The sequence below is a fragment of the Mus musculus genome, chromosome 10, assembly GCF_000001635.26.
Source record: "Mus musculus strain C57BL/6J chromosome 10, GRCm38.p6 C57BL/6J".
Classification (NCBI taxonomy): domain Eukaryota; kingdom Metazoa; phylum Chordata; class Mammalia; order Rodentia; family Muridae; genus Mus; species Mus musculus.
In genome coordinates, this window is record NC_000076.6 from 42,732,260 (window position 1) to 42,758,785 (window position 26,526).

Consider the following 26,526-nt stretch of genomic DNA (forward strand, 5'->3'; position numbering starts at 1 on the left):
GGAATTTATATAACCTTCCCATTGTCACTGAGGCCTAGACTCTAATCCCAAACCAGGACTCAGCATGTCCTGGTGTGCTGTGGCTGCTACTAATGCCCATGTTCACCTTGTCCCTGCCTCCTGTGGCTCTGCCCGCTGGGTTTACTTGTCTGGGTTTGACAGACAAGACTCTTACTGTAAAAGGTTATTTCTACATTTGAAGAAATGTGAAAAAAAAGCTGGACTTTATATGTATGTGTAGTGGTGTGTGTATGTGTATGGATGTATGTTATGTGTATGTGTGGCATGGTGTGTTATGTGTATGTGTGGTATATGTATATATGTGTGTGTGGTGTGTGTATGCTATGTGTGTGTGTATGTGTGTTATGGTATGTGTGTGTGCTGTCTGTGGTATATGGTGTGTGTGTGTGTGTGTGTGTGTGTGTGTGTGTGACACAAAACTAGCAAGGGTATTATGAGAGGGGATGAAGGAATCATAAGGCAGGGGATCAACAGAGTAATGGAGCACATACATGTGACAGGAAAGCTGAAAGGGGACTATCTGGGAGAAGGAAAGGAACCAGTCAGAGCGAACTATTGGGGGGGGGGGAAGAGAGGGGCTGACACACGTGTATGACGATTCCACAGTGAAATCCATTCCTTTGTACGAGAACTTAAAAATTAAAAGAACTTAAAAATCCTGTTGAAGATTTCCTTAACATTGGAATCTCTCCCAGCACAATCCACAAACATGTCATTTGCATACAATGTCCAGGAGTGTGCAGACACAGGGACCTCACTTGTACACAGGTTTTGAGTGGAGAAACCTAGTTTTGGTTTCCAGAGATCAACCTGCTCCCCTGAGCCTTTCTTGCTTTTCCAGCCTCTAGAACATCTTACAAACAAGTTTGGGAGGACTCTGCTGTCAGCTCTGTTTGTATGTCTTCCAATGGGATGGGCTGAGATGGCGCTAGATGAAGAGACCTCGGGACTGGGAGGCTGGGGAAGGGGCTCCTGAGGTAAGCCATGTGGGCCTGTTCTCTCTGGCTGGTTCCTATTGTCCTTTGGCCCGCCCGCTACTGCTTTTCACTCAACCCCAAATTGCTTTCATGGTGACCACAGACAGCACGGTTGTTTCTGCCCAGCTTAGTTTCCTGAGGCACTGGGCCAGTCTGCGCTGTTTCTCACCCTATAGCTCATTTTCTAGGGAGCACTTCCCTTCCCTTTGCAGGTGGGAGAATGGAAGAGGGAACCCCTTGGACTCTGGGGGAGAGCTTTTGAAGCTGAAGTGTGACCTCTTTAGGTAGAGAGACTGAAGGGGTTTATTTTAACTGAGACAGAGAAACCTAGTACCCATGACTTCAGAGGGTCTGTGAACTTCTACAACTGCAGACAAAATGGGAGTTGTTGGGCTGGTGAGATGGCTCAGTGGGTAAAGGTTCTTGCTGCTGAGCCTGATGGCCTGGCCCGAGTTTAACACCCAGGACTATACATGGTAGAAGGAGAAATTCAACTCTTACATATCCTCTGGTACAAACACACACACACACACACACACACACACACACACTAACAAATATAATTTTTTTAAGTGGGTATGCAGGTTACAGGCAAAGCTTGCCACGAGAGCCAGCAGGTATATAAATATTTTTAACTGTAATTTACTCCCAAATTTGTTAAGCTTTCTTTATAAGATCCTCATGAAAGATGATAGTCTACTGAGTTGGGTCTGGATTTCTCAAAGTATTTTCTGTCAGAAGTTACCTGCTGCAGAGTCACTAGGAGAGCCCTGCTGCAGAGTCACTAGGAGAGTTTCAACCAACTCTCCAACCTCCAAAATCCAACCTCCTGGGCTCCACACAAGGTCTTTAAAGTAAGAATCTCCAGGGTGTAGCAGGAGTCATCATTCTACATTTTATTTACTTACGTATGTCTATCTATCCATCCATCCATCCATCCATGTATGTATGTATGTATGTATGTATTTATGTATGATCTATCTATCTATCTATCTATCTATCTATCTATCTATCTATCTATCTATCTATCTTAGAGTCTCACTATGTATCCTAGGATAGCCTTGGTTCTTACTGTGTAGCTTAGGCTAGCCTGAGTTCTCACTGTGTAGCCTAGGATAGCCTTGCACTTACCATGTAGCTGATTTCAGATTTGTAATGTCTTCCTGCTTCAGCCTCACAAGTGCTGCGTATAGGTATGAGCCACCATGCCCAGAATGCTAATTGTTTTTATAGCCTAAGCAAAGTGTCTACTTGACCATCTAAAGACTAAGAATTTGTCTCTGGCAGTGTCCTCTTCTCTCCTCTCACCCACCAGTCTCTCCAGTGGAAGAAGCCATGTGTGTTTGGAGCACATGAAATCAAGAGTTTTTAAAGAAATGGTATTAAAGAGTCAGGAGTTAGTAGTCCACTTGCCATGAAAGCTATCGACTTCACTTATGAACAGTCTTGTCAAATGGGGCAAGGTCCAGTTTTGTATTCCTTGATTGCCATCTGCTGGTGGGTCTCCATATTAGAAAACAGAGATTCCCTGGAAGATTGGTGCATCCTGGAGAGATCTTCTTGCTTCCCAAGGGGGTGTTCCTACAGATGTGTGGCACCAAACCCGACTCAGAACAAGACTTTGAACACCCACAATGGGGAAAGAGAGTCAAAGGCAATGTGGTTGTGGTGGTGTGAATTGGGAGGGGAAGACAGCCATTATAGCAAATTCCTTCACCAACTCAACAGGTATTTGCTGGGCCTCCACTACAGTCTAGATGCGGGGGAGACGGAAAACCGAAGCTCAAGAAGCTGTCTTCATAGAGATTTTACTCTTGGGCATGAGAGATGAAGCAAATGCTAATGTCCGGTGTCTAATTAAGATGGTGCTAAGTGTTCCCGGCCAAATAACTCAGGGCAGAAGACAGACTGCTGGTGGACGGACGGATGGAGGGTGCTGTTTATAGGAAGGTCTGGGCAGGCCTTTAGAAGGCACTTTACATATAAGCCTGAACAAAGTGAATTTTGTTGGATATTTCTCTGTGTAGACCCAGAGCCGAGTTTCCTGTGCAGCACATGGTATAACCCCTCTCCATGGCCAAGAGCTCGATCCTGCGACTGCCCATGTTGCTGAAGAAGCACTGAAGCAAAAAGCGAAGGAGCCAGTGGCTAAACCCTGGTACTGTCCTTTCCCTCTGCTTTATAACTTCTCAGAGCTCTTTCATGCAAATGGAATAATATATGCAGAAATGCTTTGCAGGCGACAAAGTACTATGCAAATGCAAGTAATTAAAGTTGTAACTATTTTAATGCAGTCTGATTTGACCTTCATGGCATCCTTTAAAGGAAATAAGGTGTGTGGTATTATATCCTTTAATAGACAAAAAAAAAAAAAAAAAAAAAAAAAAAACCAAAAACAAAAACAAACCAAAACCCACCCATATACACCTCACTCTAAGTGCCTATGAAGTGACTTAGCCAAGGTCACCATCAAGGCCATACTCAGGACCAGTTTTTTTTAGGAGTAGTATTTTAAAGTTTAGGACTTTCATTCTGGAGACAATAAATTATACTTGATGCTTTTCTTGCCAGGCTTATTTATAACTACATTAATCATCAGAGTTAAAAAGCTTTAGTGCTCAGCAACAGCCTTCAAGGGCTTAATTTCAGACAGTCTAGGTCAGGGGGATTAGCAACAGTCCCAAATGCAAGACACATTACAAAGAAATGTCAGCGTTTCTTTTCCTTCCATTCCTAGGACCAGAGCCCCCACTGGAGGCTCCGCGCTTCAGAGGCCGAGAAGATTTTAGAAAGCCCCACTTTAGGGTGAAAGGCACTCTGGTGGCAAAGTGGCTGGCTAGTAACTTAGGAAACTTACCTTAACACTCCTATTCCTGCCCCCCCCCCGCCACACCCCTCCCCCAACACTCCTCCTATTCCTGCCCCCCCCAGCCACACCCCTCCCCACACCCAAAACTCTTCCTATTCCTGCCCCATACCCCCCCATACCCCTCCCTACCCCCTAACACTCTTCCTATTCCTGCCAACAACTCCTACTACCACTAAAGCTTGGTTCTAGAATTCTTCCCTAAACCTTTCTATAAACTGCTTCTTATATTTTCTTTAAGGACTGGAATTCAGACTTAACTGAAAGTAAAAGAGACCCCAGGTCTTTAGTAGAAGGGTCACAGAAACCTCAAGACTGACCAGAAGAGACCCAGACCTTGAAGGTAGCTTTTTGTAATGTTCTGTCCAGAAGAGAAGCCAGAAGTACCCTATAAGGAACAGAAGTGTAGGCCAAGAGCAAGCTACAGGAACATGGCCAAGCCATCCTCAATTACAACAAAAGCATTGTGAGCCATTTGTGATGGTGAGTGCTAATCCTGGCACATGGGAAGCTGAATGCTAAGATCAGTGCTGTCCTCCTCTAACTAGAGAACTCTGCCCTCGACACTCATGCCACGACATCCAAGCCAGCCACACAAACAAATACATTTCAGGCTTTAAAATTTTGTGGGCTGTGTGCATCTCTGTTTCAAAAAGCCAAAATTGACTGACCAACCAAACGACAAGGACAAAAAACAAAATAAAATAAAGGAAAGAGAGTTTGAGCTAATTATGGGACTGGGTCAGAGTGGGAGCTGATGGCTCGCTTGTTTTACCCCTTGGATGTTTGTTTCTTGTGAGACAGAGTCTCATTCTGCAGCCCCTGCTGTCCAGGAATTTGCTATGAAACCAAGGCCATCTTAACACTCATGGAGAAATTTCTGCTTCAGAGTCATACATGCTCTATGCTAGAAACAGACATGTTTGTGTATATCCATGATGTCAGAATTTATTGAATGATGATACGTTTACAAGTTTTAGCAGATTTAATGACAGCAATTTATCATATAATCTCACCAACTTTGGTGATCCGGCTGATAAAAGTGCATGCTAGGGCACACAACTAGAAATAGGTTTTCCCAGTAAATAACACAATCCCAGGGCTTACAGAGTGATCAGATATCCTGCAACAAGGGTCATAAGGGTTACACGTGCTGTGACATTCAGGCCCAGAGTGAGGAGGAAGCAGTCCTGCTCCTACTGATCTCAGGATGATTTCAGTTTTAATTATTAACTCTCATTTCATACAGTTAATATATCTCTATAACTCTTTCTCTCTGTCTCTGTCTCTCTCTCTCTCTCTCAGGGTGTGTGTGTATGTGTGTGTTTTATATAATGATATTGAGGTGGGAATCTCTGGTTTCATTGGATACTCAGTTGTGTCGTATGATGTTTTTCTGGAAGCTGTCTTATGAGAGGGTGTTTTGCTGAGAACAGACGTGTGTTTTTCTGGAAGCTGTCTGGTGAAAAGGTGTGTGATGTCTTGCTGGAGCAGACACTTGAGAGGACTTGTGATGCTTGGGAAGAGTGTAAGGAAAAGCCAGCTGACAGTGGACAGTGCTCTGCCATGGGTTCGCCTTGCTGCTCCTCGATGGTCTTTGCTTGTCCTGACTTCATAGAGAACATTCTGGCTGCTTCTTGCTGCCTAGGCAGACTTGTGCCAATTGGGGGAGCCTCTCAGGTTCTTCTAGATCGAGCGGCTGCTGCTGATGCATGTTTGGTGTTTTGCTAGTGGACTGGACTGCAGACAATGAAGATTGGAATGGCCCCAAGGAACTTCTCAACAGGTCCACGTCTATCAGCCATCTTCCTACCCTCCTTCAGTAATAAGGGGGACTGAAGCATTTAAGAGTAGGTTTTGAAAAATATAAGCCTACAGAATATGATTTAGAGGCTGAGAGAGTCTGTGTGGGGCCAGAAAGCCATGTGACTGGGAGAGCCAGTCAGGAGCAAGAGGTCGAGAGGAGTCCAAACCCTGAAAAGCTCATCCTGAGATCAGTAGGAGTAGGACTGCTTCCTCCTCGCTCTGGGCCTGAATGTCACAGCACGTGTAACCCTTATGACCCTTGTTGCAGGATATCTGATCACACTGTGAGCCCTAGGATTGTGTTATTTACTGGGAAAACCTATTTCTAGTTGTGTGCCCTAGCATGCACTTTTATCCAAGAGTTTTCTGTTTATTGTAAACAGGATTAAATAAAGTCAACCTTAAGTCAAGAGGCAGAACAAGCAACCAGTTGACAGGGAACGAACCATAGAGACTAAGAAGAAGTCAGGAGGATGTATAGAGAGACACAGGAAGTAGAAGGGAGGGACATTCAATTTGAAGGGTTTTTGAGACTAACACATGACTAGCTAGTACCTGGAATTCCTCTTTATGCAAATGAAGCATTTCTCGCACCTTGGCCCCAGCCTTTGATGTAAACTCACCTGAAAATCCCTACCCACTCCCCACGGTTTATATACCTTTATTCTCCCTCAATAAAAAGAGCTGTTTTACTGAAAACTGTCTCTGGAGAAGGCTGTTTCTCCTGCACTCATGCTGACTAAGATCCTGTCCAATCCACTTGCCCCTGCCAGTGCTGAGCACATTTCTACCAGTCTAGCCTAGTGAGCAATGGTACCTAAATACCCTGAAGGAAAAGCAGATCTGGGGCAGCAAGGCTGTATTGATAGGGTAATAAATTAATAAAATAAGACCAGGAAGGAGCTGCTGGATTCAGGGTTTAAGAGAAGGCTGCAGAGGTCAGCTATGAGATGAAGGCCAAACTGGGGTCTGAGAGCAGGAAACTATGGGTGCAGATCTAGACTACAGGTGAGCAGGCTTTATAAAGAGCAAGGAGTGGAGAGGGGATGGACCCACAGCTACAAGGCCAGATGGGGCATCCTCGGCTTGTTGGCTATTAATGCACACAAGGTATTAGGCGATATGTTGGTATGAGACCATTCCATGGAAGTAAAATATGTCGATCACTCTATAGGGGTCCAGGAGAGAGAGAGAGAGTTATCAACTTTCTTTGGTCTGTGTCCAATAAGTTCTTGAGCCTGGTTTTCCAGTACACTCCTGTGCTCTACAGTTTCAATTCACTGTCACCCATTGGGTGACACCGATTATACTCCAGATTTTGTTAAGCTATTATCAGTCCCAACAGGATGAGAGAGGTTCCTGAGAGATGGCATAGTTTCTGAGTCAACTAGACACCTTCTCCCTTGTAAAATGGACTTTCCTGTGGGCATGGTGGCACACACCTTTAAGTCTAGCACTCAGGAAACAGAGGCAAGTCTCTCTCTCTCTCTCTCTCTCTCTCTCTCTCTCTCTCTGTTTGAGGCCTAACTAGCCAGCACTACATAGTGACTCATAGTTGTCTCAAAAAACAAAAAACAAAAATTAACAACAATGTTCAGCATCCTTAATCATCAGGGAAATGCAAATCAAAACAACCCTGAGATTCCACCTCACACCAGTCAGAATGGCTAAGATCAAAAATTCAGGTGACAGCAGATGCTGGCGAGGATGTGGAGAAAGAGGAACACTTCTCCATTGTTGGTGGGATTGCAAGCTTGTACAACCACTCTGGAAATCAGTCTGGCGGTTCCTCAGAAAATTGGACTTACTACTACCTCTCCTGGGCATATATCCAGAAGATGTTCCAACTGGTAAGAAGGATACATGCTCTACTATGTTCATAGCAGCCTTATTTATAATAGCCAGAAGCTGGAAAGAACCCAGATGTCCCTCAACAGAGGAATGGATACAGAAAATGTGGTACATTTACACAACAGAGTACTACTCAGCTATTAAAAAGAATGAATTTATGAAATTCCTAGGCAAATGGATGGACCTGGAGGGTGTTGCGCTCACCTTGTCCGGCAAGGAAAAATGCAACACGGTCGGATTCTTCTCAACAGCTTTATTGCAGGAACGGAACCCCGGGAACCCAGGGAGGACTGCTTATATACACCCCAGCACTGGGAAGGGCTATATGTCCTCCTGGGGTTGGTCTGTCTGCTGGCACTTTAATTTACATGCACCCGCTCAGGAGGGGTTGGCGCCAGATTCGGGCTAGCGCCTGCGCAGTGGCATTGTTGTTGTTTACAGCGACGGTGTACCAGAGACCGGCACCATCTTTTAGGTGTTGGCTGCCTACATCTCCCCCTTTTTTGTTTAATAATATGATGCTAGACTAGGTCTGGGCAAGTCTGTCCATCGGCCACGGCTCCTGTCTTAGGTCGATCCTTTCATGTCACAGCCTTACCTGTTCTAGGGTTACCCTATCGCCTCCAGGCCCCGTGTCTTAGGTTGGTCTGTGCATAAGGAAAGTTGCCTGTCACTAGATACCATGGATCTGTGTGACTACAACTGCCAGACGACCTAGGGCGAACTCTTAATTTTTTAAAGAGGCCAGCCAAACATTCGGAGATGCACCATCTTTAATCACCATCAATGCTTGGTACACCACTGCCTTATACTGAGCGTGCTCTCGTTTGAATCGACATAATAGCCAGATACAAAAGACACAACCCAGGAGGACCACTGCCCCCCAGGCCAACATTCCCGCCCATTCCTTAAAAAATGAGAAGGCATTGGTGATCCAGGAGGTAAAGTCCTCCAAGGTGACGGGGTCCAGTCGAGTGCTGTTGCATCTGGCAATCTGGAGGAGCAGCTTTCTGGACAACTGCTCCGCTTTAGTCGACCAATTTCCAACTCAGATAATAGGCAAATCTGTTCAAGAGACAGAGAAATTAGCTTGTACAACTTTATACAAGGGGCACCAATGGGCATAGGTGGCAAACATTTCAAAATCTACTATAGGCACAAAGGTGGGAAGTTTCACAACCACAGCAGTATACCCTGCCAACATACTGCTAAAAAAAAATGTCCTCCCGGAACTATTACAATCTATATCTCTGTCAGGGGGAGCAATTTTCGCGTCAGCCTCTCTGGTACCCAAATCGGGTGTTCTTGACCCTGTGGAAAAACACAAACAGCTCGCCTGGATCTCAAAATAATGGGATCTGGGCCATACCATTTTCCAGTTAGGACATCTTTCCATTTGACATCCTGTTTAAGGATAGGCGAGGTCATGGCATGCCTATCTGCAGCTGAACGACCATGTTTGTCCAGAATTTAAAAATTTAAAGTAAAGAGGGCTAAAGATAATTGTTCTTTGGGTGGCCGGCCATCGGCAATTCCCCCTTTCTGTTTTTGTTAAGAGTTCTTTTAAGGTTCGATGTGCTCTTTCCACAATGCCCTGGCCCTGTGGCCCTACTGGTGTAGGGAAGGCTAGTAGAGTGATTAACTTGCATTATTTTGCAAAAGGTTTGGAATGATTTTGATGTATATGCGGGGCCATTATCAGTTTTTAAACTATCTGGCCTTCCCCAAGCTGCCCAGGCTTCTAGGCAATGGCCAACCACGTTGTAGGATTTCTCACCAGACATGGGGGAGGCAAAAATGACACCTGAACAGGTGTCAATTGAAACATGAACATATTTTAATCTTCCAAATGCTAAGACATGAGTAACATCCATTTGCCACAGTTTTAGAGGAAGCAATCCACGAGGGTTAATACCAACATGAGGAGGGTGGTGAAATTGTACACACTGTGGGCATTATAACACCACATCTCGTGCTGAGGCTCGAGAGATATCAAATTTCTGCTGAAGTGTGGCAGCAGGAACATGATACAATCGATGAAAATCTTTTGCAAGCTCCAGTGGGGTGGCGTGAAAAATAAATTCCATGCGAGTGCTAGCGTCCACTAAGGCATTTCTTTCAGCCATAGGGCCTGGCAAGGTAGAGTGAGCTTGAATAGGTTGAATAAAGAATTTATGTGTTCTTTTCCAAATCAATTTTTTTAACTCTAATAAGATGGTGCACACAGGGCTGGTGGGTCTAATGGGTCCTGCAATTTCTAATGCACGCACTGCATTTACTACATAAGCCAAATCAGAGACTAGATTAAAAGATTCCTTAAAAGCTTTGAATACTTCCAACACAATTTTACATTCAGTAAGTTGTGGGGTGCCAGGATTGTATTGAAAAAGAACGGGTTTTTGAGAATTAACTACATAGGCACCAACACCTGTTTTAGAACCATCTGTATAAATATCCAATGCACCCGATATGGGTTTAGATGCTGTGACTTTGGGGAAAATCACTGGATGTTCACTAAAAAATTGTAGCAAAGGATCTTTGGGATAATGATTATCTAATTCCCCATCAAAACTACAGCACAATAGGGCCCAATCATCTATCAAAGAACTTAGGATCTGTATTTGATTAGCATTATAAGGTGTAATGATTTTCTGAGGGGGTGCTCCAAAATGTTGAATACACGATTTAATGCCCCAAATCGCTAGTTGAGCTACAGCAATGGGATAATATTCAAGGGTTTTATTGGGAGACACATGAGGATAAATCCACAATAGAGGACCTGACTGCCACAACACTCCTGTTGGTTGACGGAATGTCTCCAAAACGTATAGGAGGATGTCCTCTCCTTCTTTCCATCTATACAGCTTGGCCTTTTCTAAACACCTTTCTACCTTTTCTAATGCTACTCGGGCCTTAGGGGTGAGAGCACGAGGTGACAAAAGCTGTGGATCACCCTTCAATATATCAAAAAGAGGGATTAATTCAAAATTTGATAGCCTCATATATGGACGAATCCAATTTATATCTCCCAACAACTTCTGGAAATCATTCAATGTTTTCAAATGATCTTTACATAATTCTATCTTTTGAGGTGTAATAAAATGTGGAGTAATTCGAGCACCCAAGAACTCTCCTAAATTTCCCATTTGAACTTTATCAGGAGCTATAAATAATTGTTTCATTTCTAATTCTTTTACTAGCTTAATATAGGTTTCATCTAAACTTTCTTTATTCTTTGAGGCAAGAAGGACATCATCTATATAATGTACTATCCTTAATTTTGGGAATGCATTATGGACAGGTTGTAGGGCTTCTCCTACAAAAAGTTGACACATAGTAGGACTGTTTGCCATCCCTTGAGGTAAAACTATCCACTGATACCGTTTATCAGGCTCTTCATTATTTACAGAAGGAAGAGTAAAGGCAAAGCGCTCACTATCACACATTGCAAGGGGAATAGAGAAAAAACAATCCTTAATATCAATGATTATAATAGGCCACTCTTTGGGCAAACTAGAAAGTAGGGGCAGACCCCTCTGTATAGGGCCCATAATCTGCATTTGATTATTAATGGCTCGAAGATCATGCAGGAGCCTCCATTTGCCTGATTTTTTTCTTAATCACAAATATGGGTGTATTCCAAGGTGACTGGGAAGGTTTAATATGTCCTAATTTCAATTGTTCCTCTACTAATTCTCTGGCAGCTACTAATTTTTCAGAGGAAAGAGGCCATTGAGGAACCCATACAGGCTCCTCTGTTTTCCAAGTAATGGGTATACCACCCTCAACGGCCCCTAGAAAAAACCCAATCCCTTTTTATCTTGTTTGAACTTTGCAGGCACTGGCCTAGTCATGCCTTGTAATGACTTTCCTAACCCTTTTCCTGGAGTGTAGCCCATACTAGACATAATTTCTCGGGCTTGTGGGGAATACTCATTAGTTAGTCTAAGATCCATTTTGGTTAAGACATCCCTACCCCATAGGGTCACAGGAATATCCACAATATAAGGAAAAAATTTCCCTGACTTACTTTCCTCATTTTTCCAAGTCAATTCCTTAGCACTTATAAGGGGAGCAGTCTCATAACCTAGACCACGGAGGCTTTGAGATGATGTTTGCAAAGGCCATTTTGGTGGCCAATCATGAGTGGAGATGATGCTGCGATCTGCACCTGTGTCTAACAACCCCAGAAAGGATTGTCCTTCAACCTCCAAAGTTAACATGGGGTGATCTCCTAATTCCATTGATAAGAAAGTGAACCTAGAACCTGTAGAACCTAGTCCACTCTCTCCTCTTATTTTATTATTTGCTGGAAAATATTTATGCAAACTTGGCAACAGTAATAATTGAGCAATTCTATCTCCTGGGGAGATAGCTGAAATGCTACTTGGGGAGGCCACTAAGATTTTCACAACCCCCATATAATCTGGATCAACCACTCCAGGGGTGATTTGTAATCCTTTTAAAGCAGAAGATGAGTGGCCAAGCAATAGTCCTACAGTATCTTTGGGAAGGGGGCCTTTAAAATCTGTATCTATGGACTGTACCCCCATCTGTGGGGTTAATACGAGTCTGGTGGTGGAGTGGAGGTCCAATCCTGCTGAGCCAGTAGTGGCTCTCCGTGGTCTCTCGGATGATGGAGAGACGGCCAAGGTTTCTTCTGGTCTTTCTGAAGAGCCCCATATATTTGAGGGCCCTGGGGACTTGGGCTCTGCTGTCCAATTTTTGGCCTAGTGCCACCATATCCTGCTTGTAATGGTCGGCCTTCTATGCCCTTTGTTGATCTGCACTCATTAGCCCAATGTTTTCCTTTTCTACATTTATGGCATATTCTTGGCTGTCTAGGTTTATCTAATGGAGTCCTTTTCTCATTTTCAGGGTATTGTCTTCTAAAATGTCCTCTCTGGCCACACTTATAACAAGTATCATTATTAGATCTACCTAATTGCACTACAGCTGCCACCAGGCCTGCATTGGTTAACGGGCCCCCTAGTTCTCTGCAAACCTTCATCCAAACTTCTAAACCTTTATGTTTATAGGGTGTAATAGCTGCTCTACACTCCTTAGTGCATTGCTCATACACTAGCTGTTTTACCAAGGGCATAGCTGTATCAGGGTCTCCAAAAATTCTAGTGGCTGCTTTAACGAGGCATGCTACAAAATCTGAAAATGGTTCTGTGGGACCCTGCAAGATTTTCGTAAGATTGCCTGAGACTGCATCTTTGTTCGGCAATGCCTTCCAGGCTTTGGTAGCTACCTCATTTAGGACTGTTTCAGGATAATTTGTTTGATCTAAAGCAAAACATCCTAAACCCGAAGCATGTCTGCGTCCCAATGTCTCTGAGGATCTTGTCCTGTGGCTAAATTTGCTGCTGCCTGACTGTTTGCATATTCATAGGACAAGGACTTCCAGTCTAAATACTGTCCAGATGACAAACAAGCCCAAGTAATATTATTCCAGTCCTCCGGGGTGAGGCAATATCTAGCAAGCACCTCGACCTGTGCAACTACAAAAGCTGCACTCACCCCATAGGTACGGACTGACTCAGCCAGTTGCTTAATAGTTTTAAAATCTATTGGCTCATGATACCATTGTCCCTGGCCATCTAAGAAGACAGGGAAAGTCAGTCCAACTTCCTTCCAAACCTCTGGGCAAAATGAGGTACCTTGTTTATCAGCTTTTGTGGATTCCTTTTTTCCTGTATATTCAGGGTTAAGAGGTGGAGCAGTTAGCACTTTCAATTTTACACTTTTGCCAGCCCCCCCCCCTTTAAAGGATTGGTTTTGTATGACCAATCTGGGTCATACCTATCCCTCTCATACCGAGCTGCCTCTTCTTCTAGGTCAGCTTCCTCATCTTTATCAAGCTCTGAGTCACTGGAGTCAGAACTTGCTGAACTTATTGTTAAGTCTTTTAATGAGGGATATATTTTTGCTATTTCCTTTTCTTTCTCATTATTTCCTTTTCTTTCTCATTATTTCCTTTTCCTTTTGAATTAGCCTTTTCTCCCTTTTCCTTTTCTCTCTCTTTTTCGCCCCTTTTCTTTCTTTTGCTTATGTGTTTCCTATCTTCCTCTGACATACTTTCTTGTTGTTCCGTGAGAATTTTCTGACCTGCTTTAACTGCTTCTATCAAACAAAAGCAGAGGCCAGAAATTACAAAAAAACGAAACAAAAACGCTAAGAGCTACCCACACTGGGTTTATGGGCGAGAAAAACATATCCCCCTTTTTAACCGGGGATCAATTTGGGAGACTTACTGGTACCGTTGTTCCTCAGCTGAAGAGTTCTGAATCCATGAGATCCTCGGGTCCCCGTATGGGCCACCAATTTGTTGCGCTCACCTCGTCTGGCAAGGAAAAACCCAACATGGTTGGATTCTTCTCAACAGCTTTATTGCAGGAACGCCTCAGTGCTACGGGAACCCCGGGAACCCAGGGAGGACTGCTTATATACACCCCAGCACTGGGGAGGGCTATGTGTCCTCCTGGGATTGGTCAGTCTGCCAGAACTTTAATTTACATGCACCCGCTCGGGAGGCGTTGGCGCCAGATTTGGGCTAGCGCCTGCACAGTGGCATTGTTTACGGCGACAGTGTACCAGAGACCGGTGCCATCTTTTAGGCGCCGGCTGCCTACAGGAGGGTATCATCCTGAGTGAGGTAACCCAATCACAAAAGAACTCACATGATATGTACTCACTGATAAATGGAAACTTTAGCCCAGAAACTTAGAATACTCAAGATACAAGATACAATTTGCAAAACACATGAAACTCAAGAATAACGAAGACCAAAGTGTGGACACTTTGCCCCTTCTTAGAAGTGGGAACAAAACACCCGTGGAAGGAGTTACAGAGACAAAGTTTGGAGCTGAGATGAAAGGATGGACCATCTAGAGACTGCCACACCCAGGGATCCATCCCATAATCAGCCTCTAAACACTGACACCATTGCTTACTCCAGCAAGATTTTGCTGAAAGGACACTGATATAGCTATCTCTTGTGAGGCTATGCTGGGGCCTGGCAAACATAGAAGTGGATGGGGCCCCCAATGGAAGAGCTAGAGAAAGTACCCAAGGAGCTAAAGGGGTCTGCAACCCTGTAGGTGCTCATGTCTCTAGCTGCATATGTAGCAGAAGATGGCCTAGTTGGCCATCATTGGGAAGAGAGTCCCCTTGGTCTTGCAAACTTTATATGCCTCAGTACAGGGTAATGCCAGGGCCAAGAAGTGGGAGTGGGAGTGGGTAGGTAGGGGGTGGGGGGTATGGGGAACTTTTGGGATAGCATTTGAAATGTAAATGAAGAAAATACTTAATTTAAAAAAAAAGAAAATCTGAAAAAAAATTAACAACAACAAAACCACTTCCTACAATGATGCACAGCCTGAAGATCCATATAGCCTTTAACTTGCTGTGTAGCTGACAATAACCTTGAACTTGTAGCCCTTTTGCCACTACCTATAGTCCTGGGATTATAGGTATGAGCCACCATGCCCAACATTGTATCTCATCTTAAAGGTTTTTATGCTTTTTAACAATTAAGAAAATGGGTATGTATATGTATATATATATATATATATATATATATATATATATATATATATGTATGTATATGTATTTCTATATAAATATTCTTTCGTCTTTCTTAGATTTATTTATTTATTTTATGAGTGTGAATGTTTTGCCAGCATTTATGTCTGTACACCACGTGCATGACTGTTGTCTGCAGAGGTCAGAAGACAGTGTTGGATCCCCTGGGATTGGAGTTGTGGATGGTTGTGAGCCACCATGTGGGTGCTGAGAATTAACCTGGGTATCCTGCAAGAGCAACAGATGCTCTTAATCACTAACCCTCTTTCTAGTTCCATAAGGGTACATTTTGGATTTGTGTCTTTTCTTGTTCTCTCTCCCTATCTGATTCCAACTTAAGACACCTTCGTACCACATTTACAGGGGAGACTGGGTCACAATGTCTACAGCACTGTGGTGGTTTGAATAGGAATGGCTCCCATAGAATCATGTGTTTGAATTCTTGGCCCACAGGGAGTGGCACTATTAGGAAGTGTGGCCTTTTGGAGTAGGTGTGGAGAAGTGTGTCACTGTGAGGGTGGGCTTTGAGGTCTCTGAAGCTCAATTTAGTTCTCTCTCTGTTACTTGTGGATCAAGATGTAGAACTCTCAGCTCCTTCTCCAGTGCCATATCTGCCTGCAGGATGTCATATTTCTCACCACGAAGATAATGGACTTTATCTCTGAACTGTAAGCCAGTCCCAATTAAATTGTTTTCTTGGGCTGGAGAGATGGCTCAGCAGTTAAGAGCACTGACTGCTCTTCCAGAGGACCTGAGTTTAATTCCCAGCAACCACATGGGGGCTCACAGCCATCTGTAATAGGGTCTGATGCCCTCTTCTGGTGTGTCTAAAGACAGCGATGTAATCACGTAAAATAAACAAACAAACAAACAAACAAATAAATCTTTAAAAAAATGGTTTTCTTTATGAGAGTTGTCATGGCCATGATGTCTCCTCACAGCAATACAATCCTAATACAAGCACTGAATATACAGTAGTGTCACAGGCTACCTTCCTGGAGGTGAATCCTTAGAGCTGACACACCAGGACTATCTTCATTGCTAGGGCTGGAACTCATGTTCTGCAAGCAGCAGGCAGCCTGAGTGAATGGATTTGCAATCAAAATCTTGTCCTTTTTTCTTTCTCTTTATTCCTGCTGATTATATTAATGCTATAATCATAAAATTTGCCTATAAAGCTTAGGTTAAGTTAATCTGACCTTCAAAGCCCTTTCCAAACTGGCTCCTCCTTACCCTCCTAATTCTATAAAGGGCTAACACGGTCTGTTTGGAGCTGAGCCTTGGGGGCTCCCAGAGCAGCTTCTTCTTTGTAGCTGATTGCATTCATTGGTCTGCAAAGTTCTAAGGAGCCCTTTAAGTAGAATCCTTGAGCCCTGTCCGCAGTGGGCAGATGTATGTACACAGGTCTGATTGAGAAGGAAACTAGGTGGTGATGTGGAACCTAAGGGTTCTTTGGAGAGTCAGTTGTGTTGGATGGTGTGTTCCTGGGGCAAACATGTGAAGGAGTCTTTTCCTGAAGTGGACATGGGTGAAAGGCTAAGGCAGACTTGTGAAGAAACGTTTCATTGAAACAGACACGGGTAAATGGATGTTCTGCTAAAGCAAGCACGTGAAAGGACACATGATAAAAGATTTTCCATTAACATCATACAAGTATTGGTCCGCCTTACATTGGGGGATGAGCTCCATAGAGAGAAGCACACCAAGAAACTTCTGGTGGTGTGCTGCACCTTCTTGCTGCTTTGGAGGACTCAAAGTGATGTCAGCTGAGACAGACTCACATGTTGAGGTAAGACCTGTGGAGGACACGTGATGTTTGGAGGGTATAAATAGGACTTGACTGACAGTGATGGAGCCTGGGAGCTTGGCGTGCTGATAGAGCTAGCTATGCAAGAGTTGTTGGTCTCGTGTCTTCGCTGATCTTCACTTCCCTGAGAGGCACAGTTGAGAACTTCTCCTGGTGCCCCTCTTGGTCCCTCCTGCTGACTTGTGCCAATGCTGAGACTTGGTTTTCTCTGCTGCTGATTCCTGTTTGCTCTCCCGACTCTACTAAACAGGACTGCTGCTAGATCTGTGAAGTGTTTGTAAGTGTTTGCTGCAGCTGCTGACCTGTGAACTGAACTGCTGATTTCCAGACAACACAGATGGGAGTTGCTCCAAAGAACCATTTCTAAACAGGTCCATTTCCTCTGTATCCTTTCTATCCCACACCTCTGGTGGGTGGTTGACTAAAAAGGGAGGTTAAAGCATTTAAGAACTATCCTTAATAATAGACTTAAAAAAATTAAAGTTACAAGGAGGAAGCCAGACGTCTAGAAGAACACATTGCTAAGAGGAATAAGTCTGGTGAGGGAATGGACTGGTAGGTGGACCCAGCGCTACACACCTCTATCCTGGAGTTAGACTGTCTGTCTTTAAGACCTGCCTCTAAGCCAGGAGGAGTGGTACATGGCTGTAGTCCAAGCACATGGGAGGCGAGGCAAGAGGATTTTTTTTTTTTTTTTTTTTTTTTTTTTTTTTTTGGTTTTTCGAGACAGGGTTTCTCTGTGTAGCCCTGGCTGTCCTGGAACTCACTCTGTAGACCAGGCTGGCCTCGAACTCAGAAATCCACCTGCCTCTGCCTCCCAAGTGCTGGGTTTAAAGGCGTGCGCCACCACCACCCGGCTGGCAAGAGGATGTTAAGTTGGAGGCCAGCTTGGAACATACAGTAAAAAACCTATCTCAAAACAAATAAAACCCAAAGCCCCCAAACAAACAGCACATGTATAAAACAGAACAAACAAACAAACACCACAAAATAAAATAATGAAACAAAATAGAAATACCCACTTCCTACTTGTGTGTGCTCCCAGGTCTGGTTCTTCATCCTAACCCCTCTTTCTTTTCTGAGGAAATTGGATGTAGTCGTAGCCCCTGCTTCATGGGTCCCTGTGACATGACATCAACTGGGCCATGACTGTGTCACCACTTCTTGCCTTTAGCATAGCAGTGAGGGGTGACTATGTCACTAGCTGTGAGGGGTGCCTCTGTGTACTAGCTGATGCTCAGGATTTTAGTTTAAAGTGCAGGGACTCTAACCCAGGTCTTTATTCACAATAGCCAGCATTCTCTTAGGGCTACGTACACAGACCAGAACTCTTTGAATTTCTTTACTGGCTTCTCTTGTCACAACCAAAATTCTGAAAACACTCCATTAGCAATAACCAAATCCCTCTAATTCCAGGTACTTAGGAAGCTGAAGCAGGAAGATTACAAGCTCAAGGGCTGCCTAGGTGGCAGAATATTTTCCTCCTGTGGGGCAGACCCTGGGTTCAGTTCCCAGCAGGAGAAAGGCTACAGACCTAATCAAAACCTTCATTTCTTTTTATTGTTTTTAAAATACTTACTTTATTTATATGTGTGTTTTCATACTCATGTGCACACAGAGGCAAGAAGGAGGCATCAGATGGTTTGAAGTCAGAGGTATTTGCAAATCATTTGATGTTGATGCTGGGATCTAAACCCTGGCCTTCCGGTAGAGCTGCAAGCACTCTTGGCCATTGAGCTGTCTATCCAGCCCCACTTTAATACACTACCAGAGCTGGCAAAGTGGCTGAGGAGTGAGTGAGTTTGTCCCCTGAACACACTACAAAGTAAAAGGAGAGAAATGAGATCTGTCTCTGTCTCTGTCTCTGTCTCTGTCTCTGTCTCTCTCTCTCACCACCATGCCCCATGACTTGAGACTGATGTTTGCAATCTACACGGTGGAAGGAGAAAACCTGCTCCTGTAAGTTGTGAACTCCACCCTCACAAAAAAAAACAAATGCCATTTTAGAAATCACTTAAAATTATATATGGGTATGAAATTATCAAAGAACAAAACTAGTCAAAAAAAAAGAGCCATTTTTTTAAAGTCACAAGGCAAAAAAGTAGTTTTTAAAACAGAAGCTGCATTTTAAAAAGTTAAAAAGTCCCCTAAGGGATTCATGTTTATGTTAATATTGAGGAGTTACTAATCTCCACATATGAACAGAAGCCCTGAAGCCATTAAGCTTTTTGGTAGTCCCCAACCCCTTTTTTCCCAGAGCTTTCCAGGACCACTGGCCCAAGTGGATTAGGGGACCTAGAGATCACCTGATAGCATCTCTTTGCCTTCCCATGTACTTACACACTTAAGCAGGATATTGGTTGTCATGGTAATTGGAGGCAGCTATGGGATGGAGTCCGCGAAATATGCTTCAAAACTTTGCTTGCCAACTGGAACCACCTGAGAGAGATTCTCATACAATCGCTATAGAGGGCCACCTCAGCACTGGGATGTTTTTAGGTTAGGTTTCCTCAAGACATTCCTACACAGCTCTTGAGCGCTGCTGTAAGAACTTTTTAATTTTGGTTAACACGATTTGGAGAACTGTGTGCTCAAAGACATTTTAAAACGTGTTTCCCGTGGTCCATGGAGTTTAGGGCTCTCCAGGGATACTTGCACAGCGTTCTTATCAGAATCAGAGGAGTGGGTGGGAAACCGTCATGGTAATGAGCACCCAGCAGCTCTGCTGTGTTCCAGACAGTGGCTTTCAGAGAGCTGCAGGGCTATAAAACCTGCTGCAGTGGCCTGCTTTGTCACCCTTCCATTGACAGAAGTGCACCTGTCCTTATCTACAGGGAACTAAACTGTCAAAAGACCCAATAAACGCCGGTCTCCGAGCTGCTCTAAACCACCCGGAAGGGAAATCTTCCCTTACCAGACTACAGAATGCCTGTAGTCTGGAGCCTAGAATGGGCCCTCAGCACACGGCGTCACTATTAACTAAAGAAATAAACGCTTAAATAACTCGGAGATGGTGGAACCTGGAAGCTGGTTGTCTCCCTCAAGTCCTTACTTTTTAATTTCCTCCTTGTGTGTGTGCACATGTGTGTGTGTGTGTGTCTGTGTGTGTGTGTGTGTGTGTGTGTGTGTGTGTGTGTGTGTGTGTGTGTGTGTGCATGTGTCACGGTGGGCACGTGGAGTTGGTTCCAGGATCCAACTCAGCTTGTCAGGTTTGGTGTCATGTGCCTTCACCCAGTGAGCATCTCACAGACCCCTGCAAATCCTTATTTTTGACTCAGACTTACAAATATTCAGCTAATGCAATATTCTTTGCTTCAAGGAACTTAACATGGCAATCAGATAATTTTGGAAGTGGTTATTCACTCTATAAAAAGAGACATTGATTTATGAAAATGACTGATTAGAGCAGTGTGGTTTTTGGACCAGGAGCAGCACCTAGAATCTGTTCAAAATTTGACCTGTGGAGTTGTATCCGAAACTCTGGGAGTGAGACCCAGAAATACTGTGTGTGTGTGTGTTGCTATATAGCCCAGGCTGGCCTCAGAGTTTAGATCTGCCTCAGCTTTCCAAGAGTTAAGATCACTGGTGTGAGTCACCGAGCCCAGTGGCAATCTCACATGTGATTTCATGCTAAGATTGAAAACTGCAGCGGAGTTGTTTAAGTCAAAGTTCCCATCTGATAATAAGATCAATGTTTAAGAATACACATAGAGGGTATCATCTACCACTTATGGTAGTGTATCCCCGTACATCTTTAGAAAGCTACTAGATTATACTGAAAGGTATATTTTACATGTTAATATGCATAATTTGTTTATATTGGTGTAAGCAACTATATAAAGCCAGATGTTATAGTGCACACTGGAAATCCCAGCACTCAGGAGGCCAAGGAGGATCACTGTGAGAAGAACCTGGTATACACAGCTTAAGGCCATGCTGGGGTTACATAGTGAGACCTTGGCTCAAAAAAGTCCATAATTTAAAAACAGATTGAAAATATCACATTGCATTGCACATGGTGAAGGCGTTTCATTTCGTGACATTTCTTTAGTAATATACAGGGCCACAATCTAAAATACATCTCATTTGAAAGCAAAAAACTACAGTTCTTGGGAGGCAGAAGCAGGCAAATCTCAGTGAGTTTGAGACCAGCTTGATCTAAATAGTGAGTTCCAGGGCTATGCAGAGAGACTGTCTCAAAACACAAAGTATTTCGTGTGTATGGGTGCTCTCCCTACATGTATATCTGTGTACCACATGCATGTCTGATACCCTTGGAGGCCAGAAGAGGGTATCAGGTTTCCTGGGACTAGAGTTATAGATGCTTGTGAGCCCCCACAGATTTTGGAAATCAAACTAGGGTCCTCTGCATGAGCAGCCAGCTCTTACCTTCTGAGCCATCTCTCCTGCCTAAGATTTTAATACTTTTATTTAATGTGGATGCTGCCTGCGTGTATGCTGCATTGTAGAGAGAATGGAGATGAGGGAGGTGAAGAGAAGACTCAGATCATAAGAGCATTGGCTACCCTTTCGAGAACCCCAGAAGAGCAGCCTGTGCTCTTAACCACTGAGCTATCATCGCTCTGGCCCCAAGTATGTTCTTGATGTGAATCGTAGTCAACAAAATGTTTGAAAAGTGCATCTGTCCAGGGCTTGGTAATTGTTTCTCATTCATGTGAACAGGGAATGTCCCACAAGCTGATAGGCAGAAGGTTATATTCTGAAACAGCTTTTTATTTCTGTAGTCCTGTACAGACAAGTGATTGTCTTGTTTGCTCGGAGTTTAATGAGAGATGTAGATACTTGTACCATTTAGGCTAGACTCCAAATCTTCGCTAGATTGTAAATATGTGTGTATATGAGAGTTCGAGAGAGTTACCTAATGGAAGTAAATAATTTAGCATCTACCTCCCATCAATAAATGATCACTACCCAGACTGAAACAAACCAATGCTATGAATTCGAGGTCTACTGTGGCAGGAGAGTCGCTTGTGTTTGACCGAGACTCATAGTCAGGCTGGAAGGTAAGAGACACTTAGCATAAAGAGAGGCCTTCAGAGACTTAGCAGAAAGGGAGGCCTTGGGTATCCTCTGAATGTTGTTTAGGGTATGGAGAAGCTAGAGACAGGCAGACTAGAAGCTGGGCATTCTGTTTGCTTTGGGGAGTGTGTTTGCCTAATTGATCCCGATTTGGAAGTGAAGCAAAAACCATGTGAAGCTAATAGCCACTCACCAAGTCTTGAAGTTCAAGGCCAACTGTAGCAGAGGGTGAAGCTTGCCTTCTTGGACTGGTTGCTGGAAGAGTTGTTCGTTGCAGTTCTGTTCTTATGGAGTCTGGCCATTGTCTCACTGTTTGGCAAAGCAATGACCTAACCTGCAGGGCAAGTTTACTCATTCAAGACTTCTGAGCTCTTGCCAGCTTGTCCAGTGAATCAGATATTAAAGTGAGGGCTGGGTTTAGTCAGTCTGTAGGTCATAGTTCCTTCCCACTGCTGAATTAGGGATGGCAGTGATGGCTCAGAATAATATGTTTTGGTGGGCAAGGAAGTTTTGCCTATGCTGCCTGGAGTCAACCATGACTCTACAGTTGCTATAGCCTCCTTTTTAAAGAAAAAATATTTATTTATTTTATGTATATGAGTACTCTGTTTTCATGCACACCAGAAGAGGGAATCAGGTTCCACTACAGATGGTTGTGAGCAACCATGTAGTTGCTGGGAATTGAACTCACAACCTCTGGTAGAACAGCCAATCTCTTAACTACTGAGCCACCTATCCCCCTATCATCTCTTCTTGAATGAGGGATATTCTAACTTGCTGTATAGTTGTCCCTATATGTGGTTACTTCTAAGAATATTCATTCTACCCCAGGGTCAGACTCACATATCATCCAGCCTGGCTTTCAGTCTGTGTCAAACACAAGTGACTCTTTCTGATCTGTTCCTGTCTGGATGGTGAACATTTATTGATGGGAGATAGATGCTAAAGTAAATTACTTTTAGTAGTTAACTCGCATATACAGATATTTATAATCTATAGATGCCTAAGTGGCACTAGGTCCTACATCTCTCCTCACCAAAGGACCATGAAGGGATAATGATTCACACTGTGGACAGATCATAGGAGGAACTGTATTGGCAATGGAAAAGCATTGTTTGGAATCTATGGAGCCGGAAACTACTGTCAGATTCAGAAATTGTAAGCAGAAAGTGTGATACCCTTTGTTTGGCCTTGAAAAAAAGTACTCAACATGTTGGTTATATACAATAATAAATGTCTGGAATTTTCTTTTCTAGGCTGAGGTGTATTTCAGTGGTAGAACACTTATTTGTCTGGTATACACAAAGCTCTAGGTTCAACTCCTTAGCTCCAACTTGGATGGAAATCTTGCAAAATAGAACTGACCAGAACTAAGGCTAGGAATCCAGTTCAGTGGCAGAATACTTTCTTAGTGTGTGCGACACCCCAGATTTTGGGATTGGCATTGAAAATGAAAAGTTTACCAAAACCTGTCTGTTTATACAAAAAATTTTTTGTATAAGTTTTTTTCTTTTATTGACTATTTTCTTTGTTTATATTTAAAATGTTATCCCCTTTCCAGGTCTTCCCTCTGGAAACCCTCTATCCCCTCTCCCTGCCTCTATGAGGGTGCTTCCTTGCCCACCCACCTACTCCTGCCTTCCTGCCCTGGCATTCCCCTACAGTGGGACATTGAGCCTTCACAGGATCAAGGGCCACTCTTCACAGTGATGTTCCACAAGGCCAGCTTCTGCCACATATGCAGCTGGAGCCCTGGGTTCCTCCATGTATATTCTTTGGTTGGTGGTCCAGTTTCCTGGAGCTCCACAGGGTTAGGCCAGCTGACACTGTTGCTCCCCCCATGAGACTACAACCCCCCTCAGTTCCTTCAGTCCCTTCTTCAACTCCTCCATCAGGGACCCCATGCTCAATCCAATGGTTGGCTGCAAGCATCCACCTCTGTACTTGTCAGGCTCTGGCAGAGCCTCTCAGAAAACAGCTATATCAGGCTTCTATCAGCAAGCACTTCCTGGCATCCACAATAACATCTGGGTTTGGTGACTGTATATGGGATGGATCTCCAGGTGGGACAGTCTCTGGATGGCCTTTCCTTCAGCTTCCACACTTTGTCTCTATATTTCCTCCTGTAAGTATTTTGTTCCCCCTTCTAAGAAGTACTGAAGCATCCACACTTTGGTCTTCCTTCTTCTTGAGCTTCATATGGTCCTTCCTTATCTTTTTTTGATAACTTTTGGTTGAAAGTTGATTCTATTTGATATTAGAATGGCTACTCCAGCTTGTTTCTTGGGACCATTTGCTTGAAAAATTGTTTTCCAGCCCTTTACTTTGAAGTAGTTTCTGTCTTTGATTTGACACTGAGGTGGGTTTCCTGTATGCAGCAAAATGCTGGGTCCTATTTAAGTATTATTGCTGTTATTTTTGTTATTAAAAGTGGAATTATGTTTGTGTGGATATCTTCTTTTGGGTTTCTTAAAAGATTACTTTCTTGCCTTTTTTAGGGTGTAGTTTCCCTCCTTGTGTTATCCTCTGTAGAGCTGGATTTGTGGAAAGATATTGCATAAATTTAGTTTTGTCATGGAATATCTTGGTTTCTCCATCTACGGTAATTGAGAGTTTTGCTGGGTATAATAGCCTGGGCTGGCATTTGTGTTTTCTTAGGGTCTGTATGACGTCTTCCCAGGATCTTGTAGCTTTCATAGTCTCTGGTGAGAAGTCTAGTGTAATTCTAATAGGTCTGCCTTTGTATGTTACTTGACCTTTTCCCCTTACTGCTTTTAATTTCTTTCTTTTGTGCATTTGGTGTTTTGACTTTTATACGATGGAAGGGATTTCTTTTCTGGTCCAATCTATTTTGAGTTCTGTAGGCTTCTTGTATGTTCATGGGCATCTCTTTCTTTAGGTTTGGGAAGTTTTCTTCTATAATTTTGTTGAAGATGTTTACTGGCCCTTTAAGTCGGGAATCTTCACTTTCTTCTATACTTACTATCTTTAGGTTTGGTCTTCTCATTGTGTCCTGGATTTTCTGGATGTTTTGGGTTTGGAGCTTTTTGCATTTTGCATTTTCTTTGACTGTCATGTCAATGTTTTCTATGATATCTTCTGCCCCTGAGATTTTCTCTTCTATCTCTTGTATTCTGTTGTTGATGCTTGCATCTATGACTCCTAATCTCTTTCCTAGATTTTCTATCTCCAGGGTTGTCTCCCTTCATGATTTCTTTATTGTTTCTATTTCCATTTTTAGATCCTGGATGGTTTTGTTCAATTCTGTCACCTGCTTGATTTTATTTTCCTGTAATTCTTTAAGGGATTTTTATGTTTCCTCTTTAAGGGCTTTTAGCTGTTTACCTGGGTTCTCCTGTATTTTTAAAAGGGAGTTATTTATGTCCTTCTTAAAGTCCTCTATCATCATCATTAGATGTGATTTTAAATCAGTGTCTTGCTTTTGAAGAAAGAAAAAGAAAATTGTTCTAGGTTTGCTCTTATATTTCTAACTTCAACATTCCTGGCCACCATGTATAAGCACAAGATATAACTGAGATGGAGAAACCGCAGCATTTGTGCATGTGTAGGAAAAACCCAGAGAGTATCTATAGGGTTTCCAAGCATCAGCTGGAAGGTTTGGAGCACATCATGATGAAGGGACTACTCTATTGGGATGTGGGTGTGGGTGTGGATGTGTGTGTGTGTGTGTGTGTGTGTGTGTGTGTGTGTGTGTGTGTGATAGAACTAACTGTACATACCTACTTAATAATTTGGTTTCTTCTAGTCTCTGCAGTTAACTTCACCACACAGAAATCTGAATAATGTCATTACAGCCACACAAACACTTTGGCATGCATAAATGAAAGTCAATTCCAGTAATACAACATCGACTTACCAATAAATGAAAGAGTCACTCTAAGGAAAAAGCAAATTATTAACAGAAGCCCAAAAATAAGCTTTCTGTACCTCTGTACCTGAGAGAAAATAAACTACCAAGAGGTTAAAATGAAAGTGATTCAATTTTGCTCTTGCAGACATATTCACAAATGATATTAAAATACATTTTAACATATGCTGAAATTAAGGACAATAAGTGTTTGTGGCTCATTTTCTTTCATATTCATTTACTATTATTAACAATTTCACTAAAATGATCTCTTAAAAGAAATAGTTTTGTAAGTTAATATCATCAGTAGAAGGACCTGCAGTCCCAGTGCTTATGAGGTAGAAAAAGGAGAGGCAGGAATTCATGGTCAGTCTCTCTCTCTCTCTCTCTCTCTCTCTCTCTCTCTCTCTCTCTGAGACAGGGTCTTACCATGTAGCTCTGGCTGTCCTGGAACTTGCTTTTAGATCAGACTGTCCTGAAACTCAGAGATCTACTAGCCTCCACCTCTGGAGTGTTGGGCTTAAAGGAGTGTGCTGGAGTTAAAGGCACATGCCACCATAACTGGCAGGAGTTATAATCGCTAATTTATTTTGCCATAAGTTTATGAAACAGATCTATTATCTTTGCAGAAATGCTGAGTTAAACATAAATGGAGTTATAAAAAAATCCAGTTCAATATCCTGAAAACATGCAAGGACTT

At 43.2% G+C, this 26,526-nt stretch overlaps 1 long non-coding RNA gene across 1 annotated transcript; it reads right to left on the bottom strand.

The window, feature by feature from the left end:
* Positions 1 to 7,759: 7,759 nt before the first annotated feature.
* Positions 7,760 to 22,266, bottom strand: Gm15199 (predicted gene 15199). Its single transcript, NR_166108.1, has 3 exons — positions 22,152 to 22,266; positions 13,782 to 13,870; positions 7,760 to 8,586 (listed from the first exon to the last, which is right to left on the bottom strand). It is a non-coding gene; the product is annotated as a predicted gene 15199 (long non-coding RNA).
* Between the last annotated feature and the right edge of the window lie 4,260 nt (positions 22,267 to 26,526).